General features: G+C 43.2%; 1 protein-coding gene across 1 annotated transcript in view; it reads right to left on the reverse strand.

The window, feature by feature from the left end:
- LOC143838875 (uncharacterized) overlaps nt 1-15,557 on the reverse strand; it is a 125,370-nt gene that overhangs the window by 10,799 nt on the left and 99,014 nt on the right. Inside the window, exons 3-5 of the mRNA XM_077340784.1 lie at nt 4,954-5,109; nt 3,043-3,178; nt 968-1,170 (exon numbers count right to left, since the gene is read on the reverse strand). The gene's annotated coding sequence lies outside the window, so the exon portion shown is untranslated. The remainder of the gene's footprint in view (nt 1-967; nt 1,171-3,042; nt 3,179-4,953; nt 5,110-15,557) is intronic.

Consider the following 15,557-nt stretch of genomic DNA (forward strand, 5'->3'; position numbering starts at 1 on the left):
CTGAACATTCCCAAGTCCCTCAACCTATCTTTATAGGGCTTGGTCCCTTGGCTCCAGATCATCCTCATCACTCTCCTCTGTACCCTTTCAATTTTATTTACGTTCTTCTTGAAGTGAGGCCTCCAGAACTGCACACAGTACTCCAGGTGTGGTCTGACCAGTGCCGTATACAATGGGACTATGACATCTTGTGATTTTGATGTGATGCCCCTGTTGATACAGCCCAAAATGGCATTTGCCTTTTTTACCACTGCATCACACTGCCTGCTCAATCCACAAGTACCCCAAGGTCTCATTCACACACCGTATTACCTAAAAGCGTATCCCCCATCCAGTAGGTATGCTTTTCATTTTTCTAACCCAGATGCAGAACTTTATACTTATCTTTATTAAATTGCATCTTGTTCTCATTTGCCCATTTTTCCATTGTGTTCAGATCTCGTTGAACTCTGTCTCTATCTTCTGGAGTATTTGCCAGACCTCCCAATTTGGTGTTGTCTGCAAACTTGATGAGTAGTCCCTCCACTCCCTCATGTAGATCATTAATAAATATGTTAAGAAGTACCAGACCGAGCACCGAGCCCTGAGGTACCCCACTACTCACCTCCCTCCAATCTGATGAAACACCATTGACAACAACTCTTTGAGTGCGGTTCTCTAACCAATTCCCTATCCACCTAACTATTTGAAAATCCAGATTGCAGTCCTTCAATTTATCCATCAGAATATCATGGAGAACCTTATCAAAAGCTTTACTAAAATCCAAGTAAATTACATCAACCGAATTTCCACGATCCAGCAAACCTGTTACTTGGTCAAAAAAGGAAACTAGGTTGGTCTGACAGGACCTGTTGGAGACAAATCCATGCTGACTTCCTTGGATCACCAAATTGTCCTCCAGATGTTTGCAGATCGCTCCCTTTAATATCTGCTCCATTATCTTACCCACAACAAAGGTCAGACTCACTCGTCTGTAGTTTCCTGGGTCATCCTTCCTCCCTTTTTTGAAGATCGGAATAATGTTTGCTCTCTTCCAGTCCTCCGGGACATCTCCAGTCCTTAAAGAGGTCCCGAAGATGATGGACAAGGGTTGTGCAAGTTCTTCGGAAAGTTCTTTGAGCACTCTTGGGTGCAGGGAAGAGGAGATGGAAGCCTGTCTGCCTAATCCAGCTGGGAGAGAAAGAGACCAACAGTTCGCTGAAGAACTGGGAAAACCCTTAATAAACCAATCAAGAGACAGGAAGGGAACAATTTGAAATAGGGGGAGGTCCCTAACCTTGCTATGCTAACCAACTGTACCCTTTATTGTTTCTGCAGATTGTTCTAATAATTTCCGTGTATTTATGCACAGTAGATCTTGCATATTCTAACACTTAATATCATTATGTTCATTATGAACTCACTTAAGGGATAAGGAATGAAAATGGAAAGGAGAGAAGGTATGAGAGGGATTCCAGGGTGCATTATGTAGTTATAATACATTGTGACATTTGGGAACTAATGACAGAGCGGGTTGCACTTTGTTTGGGGTGAAAATATACTTCAATTTAAGCTCAAGTTGTTTCATCCTAGACTACTCTGTGCAAGTTTGGCCAAATATATCCATGTTTTCAAAATTATTTTATGATTCTGGAGCAAGTTAATAATGCAAAACCGCTTTCCAGCTTAAGCAAAAGAAGCAGACGCTGGAAGTGTTGAAACAAACAGCTATGAGTATAATAGATTTTATTTGTTTGCTTAAAAAAGGGAAACGTGAGAAGCAAAGACAGCTTTGTCTTGATTTGTGGATTGATGAAACAAAACAAATGATAAAAGCAATATGTGATTTAAGATGGTTCCACACTACAACTTTTTAAAGCCTTATCCTCATTCAGTTGCAAGCAAAATTACAAAGCATAGGTAGATATGTCAATTGAAATAATTTGCCTAATGAATTTTCCCATCCACACTGGGGTAGTTCTGTTGTAATCATGACACAGCACCCTCCCACTGTTTGTTAACATCAGGGGAGGGGGGGGGGGAAAGCTAATTTGCATGATTACTACATAGCTTGATATTAGTTCTCCTTGTTAGTATTCCATACTCCTAGTAAAGCAGCAGATTTGCTTACCCTGTTTCCAGTGAGTATTCTGTGCAATCCCACTCCCACCAAACCAGTCCATCCTATAGACTCACTTTCTGGTTAAACAAGGACAATGCAGCTGCATTAAGATTCCTGACGCAGACCTGCATGATATCTGTGCTGAAGTCTTTTTGCACGTATGCATGCATTCATTTATAATATTTATTTAATTATTTGTTTGGATCGAATCCAGACCAATCCTTACCCCACTTAAAAAAAAAACATTTAACAATATATCTCTCTCCCTTCCTACGGCTAGGAACCTGTTCCCTCAGCCCATATTCACTCACAGTATCTATGCAAGTTTAGGGCTCTGCTATTCACTAAATAGCCTCTTGTGGTGCAGAATGGTAAGGCAGCAGACATGCAGTCTGAAAGCTCTGCCCATGAGGTTGGGCGTTCAATCCCAGCAGCCGGCTCAAGGTTGACTCAGCCTTCCATCCTTCCGAGGTTGGTAAAATGAGTACCCAGCTTGCTGGGGGGTAAAATGGTAATGACTGAGGAAGGCACTGGCAAACCACCCTGTATTGAGCTGCCATGAAAACGCTAGAGGGCGTCACCCCAAGGGTCGTACATGACCCAGTGCCTTTAGCCACTAAAGGCCACCCTTCAAATCCGTTAGTGAAGTGTGTCTTAAAACAGAATATAAACAGCTCCTAGCTGACATACTTAGGTACACTAATACATTAACTAACACCTAGTAGATGTGACATTTCTTAACTTTCTCCAATATTTTTAATGTGGACAATATTTATACTTAACATCACAGAGATAACTGTGAACGTAACATTTCTGTGACGAAAGAAAGTGATAGTTAGTTCCAGAGCAAGAACAAGTGCTCCTTCAATCCGCTGGCTGTCACATTAACATTGGGCTAACATAAGATGTGGTGTTTATGCTATGAAAAAATATTTACAGACCTCAATGCCTTGCTGTTTCAGCCTCCTCTTTGTCATACAAATGCTGCACTATTTGATAGAGGGAACATTCTCTTTGTGTTTAGACATACTTGAACCATAGCCCACAGAATGTCATGAAACAGAAGCCATTATCCCTCTGTTGCAAAGAAGAAAGAAAGCAGCAGGATTTTGTGGATATTGATTACAAACAGTTTGACAACAGAACCATGACATTTTGCTTTAAAAAAATTATTTATCACTTTAAGGGCTACTATTGCTAAACAGGAAGAAACAGCTGTTGGAAGTTGAGAAGAAATTGTCTTTAAAGCATCACAATTTTGGATTTTACTGCCTAAAAACATTGACAAGCATCAATTGTTCTAAACAGAGCTAAACAGAGGCCTGGTGGGGGAGGGGAGAGGAAAGAGCTTCTGCAGCAGCATCCTAAGCCCACTGAGCCGGAGGTAAAGCCCTAGTATAGATAACCTTTTCCTGTGTTTGTTGCTGATCACAGAGAGGGGGTATACATATAGCCACTTCAAAAATCTGTGAGAAGATGCAGATAAGAAGTGGGAAAGGGGGCCCCTCCTGCAGGAAGGCAGAATACCTGCCTGCCCTCTCAAAGGCCTAACTAATGTGCTGCCAGGCCAATGAATTCTTCCTCAAAGCCCAAAACAATCCTGAAAAGAACCTCGCCTTTCACTGACAGAAACAACCTAGCAGCAGTAACCCAGGGAATTAGTTTCTCAAGGCTACAGGTGCTTCAGTTATCATTTTGGGTTCCCCATTTTAATATTAAAGATATTTCTGCAAACCTGGGGCATTTTTTGTATTTTTTTAATTTATTTTATCATATTTATATACCGCCCTCCCCGAGGGCTCAGGGCGGTTTACAGGAAACAGGAAAAGATACAGATAACATATGGTAACAGGTGATAACAATAATAACATTATAACAATAATCTTTAACTGCTCCTATTAAATAAAAGGGTAAGGCCACCTGGGGAGGAGTTAGGGCGGGCCCTGTCCAGGATAAAAACTCAGAGGGTCCAATCAGGAGCCGCAAAGCTGCTCCTGATTGGGCCTGCCGAGTGTCCATCCAGGGCCAAGCAGCCAATGGGGAGGCGCGCAAAGTGCCTGCCTATTGGCCCCTCACCAGGACAGACCAAAATTCCATTCACCCAGCCCAGTCTGGCTGACAGTCTGCTCCTGACCACCACAGGGAGAGGAGGTCAGTAGGGCTGCCAAGGGGGATGAGAACAGAGGCTTGGACAGGCTGTGCCAGCCCTTTTTGCCCCAAGGCTGTCCTAACTGTCATGTCCAACTGAAAATTGCCTCAGAACCCTGACAGAGCTGGCAGAGTGCTCCCCCTCCCCCACCCTTTAGGCCTGCTGCGAAGGAACCTCTGACAAGCCCTGACTGAGGGAAGGAGGCCTTTCCAAGAGCAATGCAGGGGAGTCTGAGGGCCTTCCTTTTGAGGGGGGGGGGAGATTTTCCCCTTCTGCCAAACAGTTGCCTGACAGGGAGGCCACAGAAGAACCCCTTCTCACTTAAAATACTGCTCTGCCCGGAGGTTACAGCCAAGCCATGTGTCTTTCTTCTTTGCAACTCTCTGCAGATTTGAGGCCACTGCACAGCGTTATTCTGCAGAAGAAACTGGCTCTTTTGTCTCCTGTTTCATCTGCACAACAACCCTGTGTAGTAGGCCTCCAGTCTTTCAATTCAACAATGACCTATGTGGGAAGCCTTAAATGTTTCTTCTCTACCACAACTCTGTCCAAAGTAGCCCTTTCTGCCTGGGGAGCTGATCTTTATACTCTGCAGGTGAGCTGTAATCCCAGGAGCTCTCCAGGCCACACCTGTAGGTTGGCTACCCCTGGGTTGGAAATATTCCTGGAGGTTTGGAGGTGGGACTTCAAAATCATACAATACCTCAGAGTCCAGCCTTCAAATGAGCCATTTTTGCCTGCGGTTGGTAGGGAGTGGTACAGGAGTGTCCCTCCTAGCCTACGGGTTATGGCCAGCCCTTACCAGCAACTGTTTGTATTCTGGGGTGCAGACAGGCAGACCAGCATCAGTCCTGTGAGTCTGGAAAGTGCAAGAAGATCTAAATAAACATTTACAGCCTGAAACTGTAAATAGAGAACAAGTAAATGTACCCCCTTCAAGGATCGCTGCCTTGTTGTGGCAAGGGGGCTTGCGTAGTTCAGTGAAGCTATGAGCTATGCCGTGCAGGGCCACCCAAGACGGACAGGTCATAGCTGAGAGCTCTGACAAAAGGTGATCCACTGGAGAAGGAAATGGCAAACCACTCCAGTATCTTTGCCATGAAAACTCTATGGACAGTTCCAATAGGCATAACGATATGACGCTGGAAGATGAGCCCCTCAGGTCGGAAGGTGTCCAATATGCTACTGGGGATGAGCAGACGGCTAGTACGAGTAGCGCCAGAATGAATGAAGCGGCTGGGCCAAAGCCGAAAGGACGCTCAGTTGTGGAAGTAACTGGTGGCGAAAAGACAGTCCGATGCTGTAAAGATTTTTATTCCATAGGAACCTGGAACGTCAGATCCATGAATCAAGGCAAGCTGGACGTGGTTAAACAAGAAATGAGAAGACTGAACATCGACATTTTAGGAATCAGTGAACTAAAATGGACAGGAATGGGTGAATTTAATTCAGATGACCATCAGGTCTACTACTGTGGACAAGAATCTCGCAGAAGAAATGGAGTAGCCTTCATAATCAATAAGAGAGTAGGAAAAGCAGTCTTGGGATACAATCCCCAAAATGACAGAATGATCTCAGTTCGAATCCAAGGCAAACCATTCAACATCACAGTGATCCAGGTCTATGCCCCAACCACTGCTGCTGAAGAGGATGAAGTTGATCAGTTCTATGAAGCCCTACAACACCTTATAGAAGCAACGCCAAAAAATGATGTGCTTATCATCATGGGGGATTGGAATGCTAAAGTAGGAAGCCAAAAGATAACCGGGATAACAGGCAAGTTTGGCCTTGGAGTACAAAATGAAGCAGGGCACAGGCTGGTAGAATTTTGTCAAGAGAATACAATGGTCATAGCAAACACTCTTTTCCAGCAACCCAAGAGACGACTCTACACATGGACATCACCAGACGGTCAACACAGAAATCAGATTGACTATGTGCTCTGCAGCCAAAGATGGAAAAGTTCTATCCAGTCAATAAAAACAAGACCAGGAGCTGATTGTGGTTCAGATCATGAGCTTCTTGTTGCAAAATTTAGGCTTAAATTGAAGAAAGTAGGGAAAAGCACTAGGCCACTCAGGTATGAACTAAATCATATCCCCGACGAATACACAGTGGAGGTGACAAATAGATTTAAGGAATTAGATCTGATAGACAGAGTGCCTGAAGAACTATGGACGGAGGTTCGCAACATTGTACAAGAGGTAGCAACTAAAACCATCCCAAAGAAAAAGAAATGCAAGAAATCAAAATGGCTGTCTGAGGAAGCTTTACAAATAGCTAAGGAGAGAAGGGAAGTGAAAGGTAAGGGAGAAAGAGAAAGATACACCCAATTGAATGCAGAATTCCAGAGAAAAGCTAGAAGAGATAAGAATGCCTTCTTAAATGAACAGTGCAAACAAATAGAAGAAAACAATAGAATGGGGAGGACCAGAGATCTTTTCAAGAAAATTGGAGATATGAAGAGAACGTTTCATGCAAAGATGGGTATGATAAGGGACCAAAATGGTAGGGACCTCACAGAAGCAGAAGAGATTAAACAAAGGTGGCAAAATTATACAGAAGAACTATACAAGAGCGAGCTTAACATCCCTGATGACCACAATGGGGTAGTTACTGACCTGGAGCCAGACATCCTGGAATGTGAAGTCAAATGGGCCTTAGAAAGTCTGAGCAACAATAAAGCTAGTGGTAGTGACAGCATTCCAGTTGAACTATTCAAAATCTTAAAGGACGATGCAGTAAAAGTGCTACACTCAATATGCCAGCAAATTTGGAAAACTCAACAATGGCCACAGGATTGGAAAAGGTCAGTTTACATTCCAATCCCAAAGAAGGGCAATGCCAAAGAATGTTCAAACTACCGCACCATTGCACTATTTTCTCATGCTAGCAAAGTTATGCTCAAAATCCTACAAGCTAGGCTCCAGCAATATGTGGACCGAGAACTTCCAGAAGTACAGGCAGGATTTCGAAGAGGCAGAGGAACTAGAGATCAAATTGCCAACATACGCTGGATCATGGAGAAAGCTAGGGAGTACCAGAAGAACGTCTACTTCTGCTTCATTGACTATGCTAAAGCCTTTGATTGTGTGGAGCACAACAAATTGTGGCAAGTTCTTAAAGAGATGGGAATACCAGAGCATCTTATTTGTCTCTTGAGAAATTTATATGCAGGTCAAGAAGCAACAGTGAGAACTGAACATGGAATCACTGACTGGTTCAAAATTGAGAAAGGAGTTCGGCAAGGCTGTATACTGTCGCCTTGCCTATTTAACTTGTATGCAGAGCACATCATGAGAAATGTGGGATTAGAGGAGTCACAAATTGGGATCAAGATTGCAGGGAGAAATATCAACAACCTCAGATATGCAGATGATACCACTCTAATGGCAGAAAGTGAAGAGGAACTAAATAGCCTGTTGATGCGGGTGAAGGAGGAGAGTGCAAAAGTTGGCTTGAAACTCAACATCAAGAAAACAAAGATCATGGCATCCGGCCCTCTCAATTCCTGGCAAATAGAAGGGGAAGAAATGGAGATAGTGACAGATTTTATTTTCCTGGGCTCCAAGATCACTGCAGATGAGGACTGCAGCAAAGAAATTAAAAGACGCTTGCTCCTGGGGAGGAAAGCTATGGCAAATCTAGACAGCATCCTAAAAAGCAGAGACATCACCCTGCCAACAAAAGTGCGCTTAGTCAAGGCTATGGTCTTCCCAGTTGCAATGTATGGCTGCGAAAGTTGGACCATAAGGAAGGCCGAGCGTCAAAGAATTGAGGCTTTTGAACTCTGGTGCTGGAGAAGACTCTTGCGAGTCCCTTGGACTGCAAGGCGAACAAACCAGTCAGTCCTAGAGGAGATCAGCCCTGACTGCTCTTTAGAAGGCCAGATCCTGAAGATGAAACTCAAATATTTTGGCCACCTCATGAGAAGGAAGGACTCCCTGGAGAAGAGCCTAATGCTGGGAGCGATTGAGGGCAAAAGAAGAAGGGGACGACAGAGAATGAGGTGGCTGGATGGAGTCACTGAAGCAGTAGGTGCAAACTTAAATGGACTCTGGGGAATGGTAGAGGACAGGAAGGCCTGGAGGATCATTGTCCATGGGGTCGCGATGGGTCGGACACGACTTCGCACATAACAACAATAACAAAATGTCTGGATACACATAGTAACTGTAATGACTTATTGGCCTGGCAAATAACCTTGGCCTGGCAAATAAAAAAGCAGTATAAAAAACCTTACTAAGGTCAAGACTGCTGAGCACAGAGAGTCTTCCTCTTAGGGTTGCCAGCTTCCCTGGGAGGCTTGCTACCCCACTTCCCTCATGTGGAGTCTGCTATGGGGAGAGAAAGGGAAGACGATTGGAAAATGCTTTGAGACACCTGAGGCCTGCTGGGTCACTGCGGCCCATTCCCAGTTCTCTCAGATCTCTCACAACCCCACATACTTCACAGGTTGACTAATGTGGAAAGACGAATGGAAAAGGTGTTTGTAAACCGCTTTGAGAATCCTTTGAGTAGTAAGCAATAGGGTACAAAAATCTGTTCTTCTAAGGAGCAACCATGAAAGAAGCATGTGGGCACATAACATTTTACCAACAGTGAAAACATGGGAGATAGAGGGAACAGGGTGGACACCTGTGTACTGTGATTAGCCCATGTGTATTAGGGCAGAAGGGCATTTCGATGAATGTGGCCTAATTCATGCAAGAAGGGAAATGACGCAGAACTGGGGGGAATTGGTTGCCATGTAATCTTCCCCTAAGAAGAGTCTCCAGTCTGATTTTCCCTTCACATATCTGAAGATATGGCTCTGGAAAGCTCATATGTAACCACTATGCAAAAATTCCCAAAGGTCAGTCTTCTCCCACACTTAACAAACATTCTACACCACAGGTTCTTGACACCCATATCTCCACACCCATACCCTCATTTGCGACCGTTCCACCACAACCTCCCACACAACACGCACATTCAACCCCATGCCCTTACAGACTGGACAACTCCTCCCCTTCCTCTTCCCACTGCCAAGCTCTAGCACCCATTGTATTCTTGGAGACAACGGGCTTTGCCCCTAGTAACTTAACATGATCATAACAATAACATTAGAAAATAGAAATTGCAAGAGCTTCAGCTCAACTCTTACTGGGACCCAGTGGGTAAGGCTGATTAGTGTCAGTCGTAGTGGGGGGGGGAGGGCTTGGGGGCCAATTGGAAGTGATGGTTTGGGTTGACCTCAACTAAATGCCTGGCGGAGGAGCTCCCTTTTGCAGGCCTGTGGAACTGTTTAGGTTCTGTCAGGGCCTGATCTCCTCTGTGAGCTTGTTCCACCAGGTGGGGGCCAGAATGGAGAAAGCTCTGGCTCTGGTGGAGGTCAAGCGGGCTTCCTTGGAGCCAAGGACCACCAGGAGGTTGGAAGTAGTAGAGCGCAAGGCTCTTTGAGGAGTGTAGGTGGAGAGGCGGTCCCTCAGGTATACTGGGACCAGATCGCGTATGGCCTTAAAGGTGATAACCAACACCTTCAGTGAAATCTTTGTAGAAAGATTTGCCTTTTCCATTCATTGGTTCAATCTCTATATTTAAATATCCTCAGATTTGAACAGGTTCTATTATCACTGGGAGGCATGGAAAATGCACTTCTCATGTACCCTGCTATCCTTCACCAACATGTAAGGCAGAGGCCCGCAACCTTTTCGCAGTTGCGGACCAGTAAGACGGGTGGGGGGAGAGGGCGGTCCGGGGCATCACGCATGCACAGCAGCCCCGCACAAACACACATGCAACACCGCGCATGTGTGTTTCCACCCGTCGGCCACACCGCCCTCTCCCCCCACTCCTGCAGCAAGAAGCTCTCTGGGCCGTAAGTTAATCGGCTGCTTCAGCGGCCGAATTGCTCACGGCCAAGGCTTTCATGTACCGGCAGCGGGCCGCAGGTTGATGACCCCCAATGTAAAGAACCATAGGAACCACATTTCACATAGTTACTGGTGGCCTTAAGCATGATCTATAACCCAATGGAAACCTCAGCCGCATAAGCTCACAACAACAACTGAAGTTCTGTGAAGGCACATGGCTGGGAATTCCATTTGGAAGATTATAATAAGCCCAAGCCAATCAGGGCCTGAATCTCAGATATATCTGGGCTCTGCTTCACTTGAGTTTGAGGTGATGGCACTGAAATACTGAAATTGATAATTTAAACCCCCAGCGTGAAATGTAGCATCATTCTTTATGCTTGATGAATGGCCAGTGCATTTCATACTGAACTCCACTGGGAATTTAATGCATTTGATGGGACACCTGATGATAAACATTGAACGTGTGGTATCAGATTGGTGATTTACTCATACGTGTAAGTCATGACTTGGACTTGCTGATGTCAGTTAATAACTGTCCCTTCTCACTTTGGGGTTTGCCATAAGTTGGCAGGAAGGTGACGCTTCTACACTCTGACCATCAATTTACTTCTCACTTTTGTGCTCTAAGTCAGGACCTGAATTTCAATTTTTCTCCCCTTGGTGTAGCATTCAGTCTTTTTGTGGCTGCCAAGAAGAGACAGCTCTGCCATTTGGTCTTGAGTGATTTCAATTTCAAATGTTTAGGATTAGATTTTTTTTGCTTGTCGCTTTAACAAAATCTCCTCTTACCAGTATGCATTTTCACAATGAAATGTGATCATTTTTGCCTTGCTCTCATGCTCTTTGCTAGTGTGGAATGTGTAACAGATTTCTTGAATGAAGCCTGTCATTGTAGGTTTGCCTTCAACAAAGCAACTTCCATCCTGATTTAATTGTGTTACTTCAGTGAGCTGACATTTAAAGAACATCATAATTCTACTATGCTGACAACAGATATTTCAAGGATTATCTGTTAGAAGGGAGTAAAGCAAGGATTATATCTAACATGCAGAAGAGAGGATATAGAATATCTTATACCAATAAATATACAAAAGAAATCAAGGAAGAAATTTTTTTTTTGATACATGCAGGAAAGTAAAAAAAAAAAAACCTTTATGGCTTTAAGGTTTATACTAAACATCTACTGGCAGCAAATCTGCCGTATGGCATTTAAAACACACGCACACATACACATCCTGAAATGTTACCAAATAAAAACTATTTAAAACAGGCTGCTAACACAATATTTGATTTCAAAACAGGGATTTAATGCTAGAAGGACTTCTAGACTTATGAAATAAGAATTTTATAATTTTTGTTTCAATACATATAAGCACATTATGAATATTAAACAGTAACATTTATGTTTTCTTGGGCTACAATAAAATACACATAGTATGTGTGCTGTATTATTCTCACCCAAACATTCTGGCTAAAAAGCAAGGGAATAATATCAGTAGTTAACAAGGTCAATTCACTGAGGATTTGTACAGATAATAATAAACGTGATACCAAGTCACTGGAAATTAATATTAATTCAGTACTTCTAGTAAAGGTAGCAGAAATCTGTTCACTTTATGGCCAAAATGGTAGCCTTTTGCAGGCCTTTGTTTTAGATAACTTGTAAGGAAGACAGAGTCTACATTCTTATGCAACAATGAAAAATTGTTTTCTGTTACTGCAATGTACACTGGTTATTCTACCACAGTGGTGTTCAATTTATGGGTTGGGACACTAGTCAATTGTGGATACGGTTGCCAGGTGTCCCTGACCACCAGCAGAGGATTGGAGGAAGAAGAAGAGTTGGTTCTTATATGCTGCTTTTTTCTACCCAAAGGAGTCTCAAAGCGGCTTATAGTCACCTTCCCTTTCCTCTCCCCATAACAGACACCCTGTGAGGTGGGTGAGGCTGAGAGAGCCCTGATATCACTGCTTGGTCAGAACAGTTTTATCAGTGCCATGGTGAGCCCAAGGTCACCCAGCTGGCTGCAGATGGGGGAGTGCAGAATTGAACCCGGCTCACCAGATTAAAAATCTGCACTCCTAACCACTACACCAAACTGACTCTCACCAAACTGGTAGTGGTAAAGTTGCCAAATCCTAGAGATTAGAAGATGGAGCCTAGAGAGGACAGGGACCTCAGTGGGTACAATGCCAGAGAGTCTACCCTCCAAAGCATTCATTGTCTCCAGGGGGAACGGATCTCTGTAGTGTGGAGATGAACGATAATTCTGGGGGATTTCCCAGGTCCCACCTGTTGGTTGGCATCCCTCACTGTGGAACCTCACCAACAGAGACTTCACTTTTTAAATTAGATACAGAGATACAAACAGAAATACAAATTTAAAAACTCAGCAGCTTCACTTAGAGCAAACTCAGTATCCACATCCACAGTAACCATAAAACCCCAAACATTCAGGTGTTCTTTCACTTGCCATCAGAAATCCTTAGTTGTACAAAATTGTGCCCTTTCTCAGAGCATGATGGCTACATGTTCCATTACCGCAGAGGATGTGTCCACTAATGACTTTTTAACTCCATGATCAGATGGTCTGCAATAGAAGGCCTAACAAGGAAGAACATTGTTTATAAAATAAAGGGGAAGAGAAGAATATATGAGAGATGGATTCAGGTTCACCAGCACAGCAAGCACAGAGTCTTTGGTCGTAAGGAATGTTGTGATATCTCCCAAACATATGTTGTGATATCTGCCAATGGAAAAACATTCATTCTAGCCAGCATGAAAGCTCAGTGATGGAAAGGGTTTAATCAATTGGCAAAGTACCAGGCCACAGATTTCTCAGGAAGGGGGAAACCAAAGAAAGAAGGAGAGCAAATCTGATTGGCTCCAGCATTAATGATTTATTTCTTGATATCTCAGATCCTTCTCTTGATATTTGAAAAATATGTTTTACCCAAGTTGGCCAGTGAATTATTATTTATGCTATTATTTATTATTTATTATTTATTGTATGGGAGATGAATGAAGACCATTTAGAACAATGAGAATCAGAGAGTAGACTGGCCATTAAACTAAAAGGCTGAGATTGGAAATGCAACCTCAGCCAATATTTGACAGTAGTAGTGGTAGTAGTTCTAATAGGTGGAGACCTAACTCATAATGTAAAGGACTCAACTGAATTTGGGATACCAAGGATACAACAAACACTTTTTTGTTTTTGCTGCTCTTGGGAACAACCTGATGCTTTTGTGCAGGCATCAATAACACTCCCTCTATTTCTTCCTGCACTGGTTGAGAGAAGCAGTAAGATGGTGAGGTAACTCATTATTGGAGAGGTCCCCTCAATGGTCCTGATCCCATAGCTGGTTCCTTACTATAGTATGCCTTCTGGTGCTTGGAATTTGTTTCCTCTCCCAAGTTATCTTGGTTTGCTGCCCACAGTTCTGGAATTGACACCAGTGAGCTTATAACTTTGTCACTATCCAGTCAAATTACTGCAATGTCATATGACTTTCTTTCACAGGCCTATAGTTCAGTAGAGTCCATGGTCTGTGGGTCCTGGGTTTGGAAAGGCTGAAGATCACTGTTCTATCCGTTGTGGAATAATTTAACAATAACTGTATCATAGATTCTGTGGAGAAACAAAGCTTGGGTGAAAGTCGGGGCCCACCCAGTGTGCCTCGTGGATGAATGATGTTTGCCCCAATCAAGGTATGTTTGACCCAAGTCCAACATTAGACCACAATGGCTCACGAAGTCAGCATTATTTTGTTTTTAAATAACAAAGGATAGCCAGAAACTTACCAGCATTCTACTCCACTGAACCAAGTTGGAAGCATTTCTCTAACTTAAAGAGATTTTCTCTCATGGAAGTGACTCTTCCTCCAACTGAACACAATAAACACATGAAGTGGCACTTATGTTGAAGAAAAGCTAAAGGAAGGCTCCTCTAGGCTGGAGGAAATTCAGCCTAGCATAGGACATGAGAGAGATGTCTGCAATAACAACCAGGAGAGTAAGATTCAGGATAGTCCCTGACATCATAGGAACGAAGAAGCACCTTTTAAAAATCAATTCCTTTGCACTTGTATTGTTAGCTACCTGAAGTCAATTTTGTGGGCTGCATTTAAACTTTCCGCTTTTGACTCATCAATATGGAGATTATTGTCTCTGCTAATAGCAGCACAATCTTCTAGAACAAGAAACATTCCTTGTTCTTATGCATATTGGTGGCAGATGACACAATACCCCCCCCCCAAATCTATCAGTTTCAAATGGATATAGTATGTACGTACATACGTACGTACATACGTACGTACGTACGCATTTAATCAGATTTTTATACCGCCCTTCCATACGGCTGAGCGGTTTACATATATCGTCGCAGGGGATACATGGAATGATCTAACATATAACATAGTCAAAAATTGTATTCATACAATGCCGTGACCAATATGTGGGTAAGCGATCTTGAGCAACATGTTGCTGATAGTTCTGTTTTCAAAATCCCTAACTGTGAAGGCTTCACAAATGCTACAGCAATATTTTGGCAGAGGTAAAAGTTAAAATCTACCTTGACAGTGTTTTCTGATCAGTCATGGCCTGGGGATAGTTGCCCCGAATCTTCCCATGACTGCACAAGGAGCATTTGGCACGCTACCCTGCCTGAATGCCCCAGATTTTTGCCCCCGCTGATGGACAGGAAGTGGAAACTTCCCGCTGGTATTTTTTCTTTTTTGGCTTGTCAATCATTGTCACATGTCTAAAATGCCCTGTCACCTTCTGGTGTCATTGAGAGCCTCCCCCAAGCCCAAAATCTTTTTAAAAAATAAAAACACCATGTTATTATTTTTTACATACTTTTTGTTATTTAAATTTTTTTTTAATGTAAATGCTCCCAGGTGGCTCTCCTTTGGCACAGTTTTGACCACAATACACACGGATGAACTCTCAGAGGGACTGCCGTCAGAACAAAGCCAGAACTCTTGTTGGGAGCTGAGGGGCGGCAGCAGCACATCTGGGCTCCCTTGTATGGAGTCCAAGCCATGCAGTTTGTATGTAAGCAGGGGCTGTAGACTGTATGTAAGCAGGGGCAAGATGGGAGCATATTTTCCTGAAGCAGTTGATTTGATTGCTAGAAAATGGAGGTAATCTATAAACAGGTATAATGCCATCAGCAGACAAAAAGAAGCCACACCAAAAGCTTGACATTTTGTACATGAAACTAAATTTAGATGCTTCTTCAGTTTTATACTTTGAAGATTTTTTTTTCACTGGGGGATCTTATTTTGCTCTTACTGAGCCACATTCAGCAATGTAGAGGCTCTGTTCCTATACCTCTGAAAGGTACAGATATGGGGAATCAGAGTTATGTGACAGATAACCTTGAGAAGTCAATATAAGGACTTTGAATAACACCAGAGGGTGTTTTTAAAGTAGCAGTAAAGT

This window comes from Paroedura picta, chromosome 5, assembly GCF_049243985.1.
Source record: "Paroedura picta isolate Pp20150507F chromosome 5, Ppicta_v3.0, whole genome shotgun sequence".
Taxonomy (NCBI): Eukaryota; Metazoa; Chordata; class Lepidosauria; order Squamata; family Gekkonidae; genus Paroedura; species Paroedura picta.